This window comes from Pelobates fuscus, chromosome 2, assembly GCF_036172605.1.
Source record: "Pelobates fuscus isolate aPelFus1 chromosome 2, aPelFus1.pri, whole genome shotgun sequence".
Classification (NCBI taxonomy): Eukaryota; Metazoa; Chordata; class Amphibia; order Anura; family Pelobatidae; genus Pelobates; species Pelobates fuscus.
Window position 1 is genome coordinate 98724782 of NC_086318.1, and position 6430 is coordinate 98731211.

The window sequence follows — 6430 nt, forward strand, 5'->3', positions numbered from 1 at the left end:
AGTGCCTCACCCAGATCTCTTTCCCACGCCTCTGTGTATGTCAGTGTTCCCCACTCCTTTATTTCTGAGCAAATGTGTGTGTACATCATGGTTATTAAGCCCTTCCGAGTGGTTTCGTTTAGGCACATTTTTTCAAAAAATGTCAGGGGACCTGTCGCCGACTGCCGCACGTCTGTCTGCTGGACATAGTCTCGTATTTGTATATATCTGAAAAAGTCGGTGGGGGTGAGGTGTGTTGTCTGTTGGAGTTGGTCAAAGGGGACTAATTTCTTATGCTCATACATATGACAAATTCTCTGGAGTCCCGCTGTTTCCAAGTTTGCAAATTCCCTAGCTGCTATACCTGGCGGGAACACCCTATTTCTCAGGAGAGGGGTCAGTGGGGACAGCTTCGATGACAGGTTGTAGCTGTGGGCGTATGCATCCCATAGGCTCAGGGAGTTTAGGATGGCTGGGCATGTCGTTCTCAGGATTGGCCTATCTTCTCTGCGCACCCACATGTGATACTGTGGCAGGTCCGCCCCTGTCATAAGAGATTCCAGGTTTACCCATCTTCTTACCTCTAGCGGTGCAAGCCACATCGCGACCTGTGCCAGTTGCGCCGCTAGGTAATACAAGTAGAGGTGCGGCAGGCCCCCCCCTTTGCTTCTGTCTATATAATATGTTCCTAAAAATTCGGTGTCTGCGGTTTTGCCATATAAAGTCGCCTATTGCTTTTTGTAAGTGAGCCAAGTCGGATTTCATCAGTTTTACGGGGAGCGCCTGAAAAAGGAACAAAATCCTTGGTAATATTTTCATTTTTACTGCGTGGATGCACCCGATCCAGGATATAGGCTTGTCCTGCCATTTTTCCATGTCTTGCATTAGTGTCCGGATCATTGGGGCATAGTTCAGTTGGTGTATTTTGGTCGGATCGCCTGGTAATCGTACCCTTAGGTATTTTAAGTGGTCTCTCACTACGGGTATGTTGTGGGTTTCCCGCAGAGTCGTTATATCCTCTGCAGTCATTCCAATCGGGAGGGCTCTAGATTTTTCTAGGTTCACCTTGTATCCGGAGAAGGTGCCGAACTGCTTTAGTAGGCCTTTGAGAGCTGCCATGGATGCTCTGGGCCTCGTGAGGGTCAGCAATACGTCGTCCACGTAGGCGGAGGCAAGGAACTCCTGCCCTGCCACTTTTATCCCTGTGATAAGTGGGTGCTGTTGCATGGCCTGCATTAGTGGCTCGAGTGAAGGCACGAAGAGGAGCGGAGAGAGGGGACAGCCCTGTCTGGTTCCGTTCCCCAGCTTGAAGGGTTTAGGCCCGGTTCCAGCTATCTTGACTTGTGCGGAGGCATGTTCGTACATGGCTTTGATTGTTGTTACGTATCATTCTGGGAATTTCAGGTGTGTCAGGAGACTTAATAGGTATGGCCATTCGACTCTGTCGAAGGCCTTTTCGGCGTCTATTGAGACTAGTAGCGTCGGTGTGTTAGAGGTCTTTTGGCGCCAGATGAGGTCAATATTCCTCCGGGTGTTCTCAAAGAGTTGTCTGTCTGGCACGAATCCCACCTGGTCCGGGTGCATCAGTGTTTTGAGTGCGGGGTTCAGACGTTCTGCTACTATTTTCACTAGTATCTTGATGTCATGATTAATCAGCGAGATTGGTCTGTAGTTGTCGGGGAGTAGAGGGTCTCTGTCTGGTTTCTGGAGAAGTATTACGTTGGCTAAGTACATGCTGCTTTCTGTGCTGCCGCCATCCATGAGGTCGTTGAATAGACGTTCCAACCGTGGTGAAAGTTCCTCGCGAAATGTCTTGTAGTATGACCCGTCAAAGCCATCTGGTCCGGGTGCCCTGTTGCCCTTCAGACCCGCTATGGCCCTGTCTACTTCCTCCCTCGTTATCGCCTCATTGAGTAGCTGTGCCGTTGCGGACGGGAGTTTTGGTAGGTTTAGGTCCTTTAAAAAGTTATGCATGTGTGCCTTGGCTTCGTCTTGCGATGTTTGATCTCTCGGTGTGTGGTTGTATAGCTTCTCGTAATAGTCAGTGAATACTTGGGCTATATCTGCGGGGGAGGTTTTAATCGAGCCATCTCTATGTTTGATCGTGGAGATTAGGGTACGGTTTTGTCGCGGTCGCAGGGTTCTGGCCAGTAGTGTGTCCATCTTGTTCGATTGTTCGTAATATGTCCTCTTCGTCCAGTTGAGTGCCTTTATTGTGTCATCCATCAGTAGCGTGGTAATAGAACGTCTGATCTCCTGTAACGGCTTCATGAGTGGTGGGGTTGGTGTTGTTTCGTGTTTTTGCTCCGCTTCCCTTAGCGCTTCCTGGAGCCGCGTCACTTCTTTGAGCTTGTGTGCCTTCTTCCTTGTTGCCAGTTTAATGCATATGCCTCTGATCACTGCTTTGTGGGCCGCCCATATGGTCTGCGGGGCTACGTCCTCCGTTTCGTTTACCTCAAAGTATTTCTGTATTTCTTCGCGTAGTTCTGCTTGTGTACCCTCATCTCGTAGCAAATGGGAGCTCAGCCTCCAGTTCCATGGCGCTCTCGTGCATAGGTGATCCATTGTTAGGGAGACGTCTGCATGATCTGACCACGTAATAGATCCAATTTTGGACTTCACTTTTGCCATGCTGGTGCTGTTCACGAGGAAATAGTCAATCCTCGAGTAGGTAAGTAAAATGTGTAGTCTAGCTCCCCAGGGTGTTGGGCCCGCCACACATCCACCAAGCCGGTGCTCTGGATAAAGTCGTGAAGTTTCCTATCCTGCCCACCTCTGCCCTGCGACCTCTGTAGGCCCGCCCTAGTGCTCCTGTCAACTGCCGGGCACGGCACGGCGTTGAATTCGCCACCCATTAGCAGCATACCGTATGGTAGGGCCTGTACTTTTTCTGTCATTTTCCCCCAAAAGTCGGGGTCTGGTGTATTGGGGGCGTATATGTTGATTAAGTGCACTGGGTGGGAATATAGCATCCCAGTCAGGATAATGTACCTCCCGTCAGTGTCTAGGTCAGAGGACTGGATTTTGATCGGGCATCTGTTGTGGACGAGAATGGCCACTCCATTGCGTTTTCGGTGAGATCTAGCTTCATATGAGGTAGAGTATGTATGGTCTCGGATTTGGAATGTTGTGCTTTTAGAGATGTGCGTCTCTTGTACGAGAGCTATGTCGGGGTTGAGTCTCTTAATCTCCCTAAGCATTAGACGTCACTTACTGGGGGCATTTAGTCCCTTAGCGTTTATGGATATTAAAGTCAGGGCCATTCCCCCTTTGGTGTGGGTCGCTTGTTATCGTCTAACGGCACCCCTCTTCGCCTCCTCCAGTGCCTGACATGACTACCGCTATCTGTATTCTTGGTGTGTTCTCCAGCAACTGAGCCCGTCACATATGGTGGAGGGGGTGGGGTAAGGAGAAGGATAGATAGAGTGTAGAAGGAAAAGTGCAGAAAAGAAAGAGTGTAGTGACTGGACTTACCAGTCGCCAGTCCGGTGTGGGGTGTCATTCCCGCATCCAGTTCCCGCATTGTGCCGGGTTCTGCGTGGGATGTGGGTTTCTGTGTCGTGGTGGGACTACACAGTGTTTACGGCTATATTGTATGCTCATACACTTTTTACATGTCTGTGTGTCCCAGGGTGGGAGAGGACGAGGTGTCTCTGTATTATTGGGGTCCGTCTCGTGACGTCTCAGGTTGGGTGTGACGACCTGGGTTTTTCCCTCTGTATGGTTCTATGGCTCGGCGGAAGGCAGGGAGTGCCCCGCGTCAACGAGGGGGTGGGGGGTCACCTCTGGATCGGGGCCTGGTCTGTAGGGCTTGTGTATTAGGGTTCGCTTCTGGCCCCAGTCGATTAACTGGTACTTTTAACATCCCCCTCTACTGTGTTGTGTTGGTAAGGTGTAAAAGGTGCCCGAAGTGGGAAGGGGCACATCATTGGGAACACATACATCACATCTTTCATAAGTACAGTTATTTCACATTACATTGATTGCTACCCAAATCCGGCCAGCTAGTACCCTGTCGCTACCATCTCGTATTCCCTATTGTTACTTATCCCCTGAGATAGTAATTTACTTCGGCCTATCCCCCAGATACCTATGTGGGGCCACATGCATGCGTCTGTAGCCATCCTGAGGTATCGGTATGACGACGCCTGGTCCGGTCCGTTAGTGAGTCATGTCCGTAGTGCCCCCTCCCGCCCCAGGCCTTGTAACCCAAGTGTGCTCGAGGCGGGCTGGGTGGGTCTGCGCTCGCCCCTCTAGTAGTGCGGGTGGTTGGGCTTATCCCGAGGCTATACCAGGTTGGATGTGTGCGGGAACTGTCGTCTTCGGCTGGGGTGTTTGTTGTGTGGTACCTAGGGAGAGATCTTGCCCACTGGGGGTCGGTTACAGCCAGGTATGGCGTTATAGGGTCTCCGTTGTCATAAGGTATCGTTGTGAGTCACGGGCATAGCTACTTAAGGGTGCCGCTTCTGCGTGTTTGATTCTGTTCTGCTCTGAAGGTCTGGCTAGCATGCTGTGATAAGGTCAACTGAGCTTTGCTGTCAGGTGGGCTATTTGGCAGCGATACCTTTGCCTGTGCCCCGTCCTATTCCCGGTCTGGGCTACCCTTTCTGGAGCGTTCCCCAGTCGCCCTCTGGAATGCATGTAACTGTAGCTTTTGGCTTAGGAATACGGCTTTTTTTTTTGTAATAAGGTATGAGGGTATTCTCCAGCGGATACGACTTATAGCCTGTGTCAGTACCTGACCGCCGTAAACTATTTGCGGTCCAGTGATTACCTCTCCTGCATTCAAGTATGAGTGTTCTTTCAGAGTCCCCATGTCCGAGTCCGAAACTGCCTCATGTACACTGGAGCCCCAGTGTCAAATGTACACACCCCTCCCGCGTACAGCTCGTGCCCCCCTCCCTCCATTCGCCCCGTACCATGCTTCCATAGACCCCGGTACCCCCCGTCCCGTCATTCCCCCCCAAGACAAAACAAGAGAAAAAAAAAAAACAACCCCGGCCTGTCTTCAGTGTGCAGTGCCTGCGTTTTTGTGTTCCCCTCAGGGCCTCATCATCAGAGCCCACCTGAGGGATGTGACCTCCATGCCCCATAACGTGAGCTCCTCTCCCCATCCCCTCCCAACGCTGGACCTCTCAGACCCCCCCCGTGCCACAACCCTTAATCAATGCAGGCAACTCACTGTGAGTTAGTGGCGGCTGTTCCCCTGTACCTCATTCCCCAACTGACTGCCATTCTCCCGGCAGGGGTTGTAGATCCTCCGATCTCGTCACCATGCCTGGAACCTGCGCAGGTGCTCGGATCCCTAGTGCTGCAAAGAAGGAGTGTGCGTCTGCTACTGGCTGCAGGACATGTGTTTTTCCCTCCTTAAACGCCAGCAGCTTGAAGGGGTAGCCCCAGGCATAGCGTATGGTTGCTTCCCTCAGCGCCTCTGTGATGGGCCTCCACTCCCGTCTCCTCTGTAGGGTGGCCGGTGCCAGGTCTTGGAATATCAATATTTCAGCCCCTTGGAAGGTGATCTGGGCATCCCTACTTTTCTTGAGGAGGGCTTCCTTGGTCTGGAAGTGTAGGAACCTGATAATTATGTCCCTTGGGTAGTTTTCGTCCGGCCGCCTTGTGCGCAGCGCTCTGTGTGCACGCTCGATGTGCCATTGGTGTTCAGGTATTCCCGGCAGTAGTGGCTTGAGGATGGTGGTCACCGTGTCCACTACCGGTCCTTCTCCCGCGTTTTCTGGGAGGCCTCTGAGGCGTATATTGTTTCGGCGCGATCTATTCGCCATTCTGGAGGTCAGCTGGTTCACTTGCTGTGTCGCCATATTATGGGCAGTTGTTGTGGCCTCTAGTCTTGTTTCCAATCTCGAGGTGCGGTCTCCTATGGCCTGGATTTCCCCTCGCAGGACTCTGGTTGAGCGTTCTATTTCCCCCACCAGGTAGGTTTTCATTTCGGCAAGGGTGGTGAGAATTTGGGCTGTGTCAGCCGTATTCGGGACTCCCACTGCCCCACACATCTTCGCCGCCATTTTGTGAGCCCGTGAACCCCGCGCGGGGAGCCGCGAAGTGCTCCGCTACAGAGGCGCCCGAGTCATGGCCCTTCTTAGGGTTCTTCTTGGGGGGCCTTTTGTCCATCCCTGGGTCCACTTTGACATCGCTTTTAGGGTATTAGCTCGCTAATGTTAGCTGTTTTGCGGTGCGGTCGGAGCGGAGCTCTAAGCAGACGCGTCCAGCTCGCTCCGTGCCCAGGCCACGCCCCAGGTTCTATATTCTTAATATCTGAAATAAAACTTAATGACTTATGATAAACTATACATTGGCCATCTGCTCTGGCTGGATATGATAAGTTTCACATTTGTTGAGATTAATAGCCAAGGTTTTGTCATAAAGTACTACATGCATGTTAATTTAGTGAAATGCAAAGGTTCTATCACACAATTCAGCCGTATAGTCAAAGAGT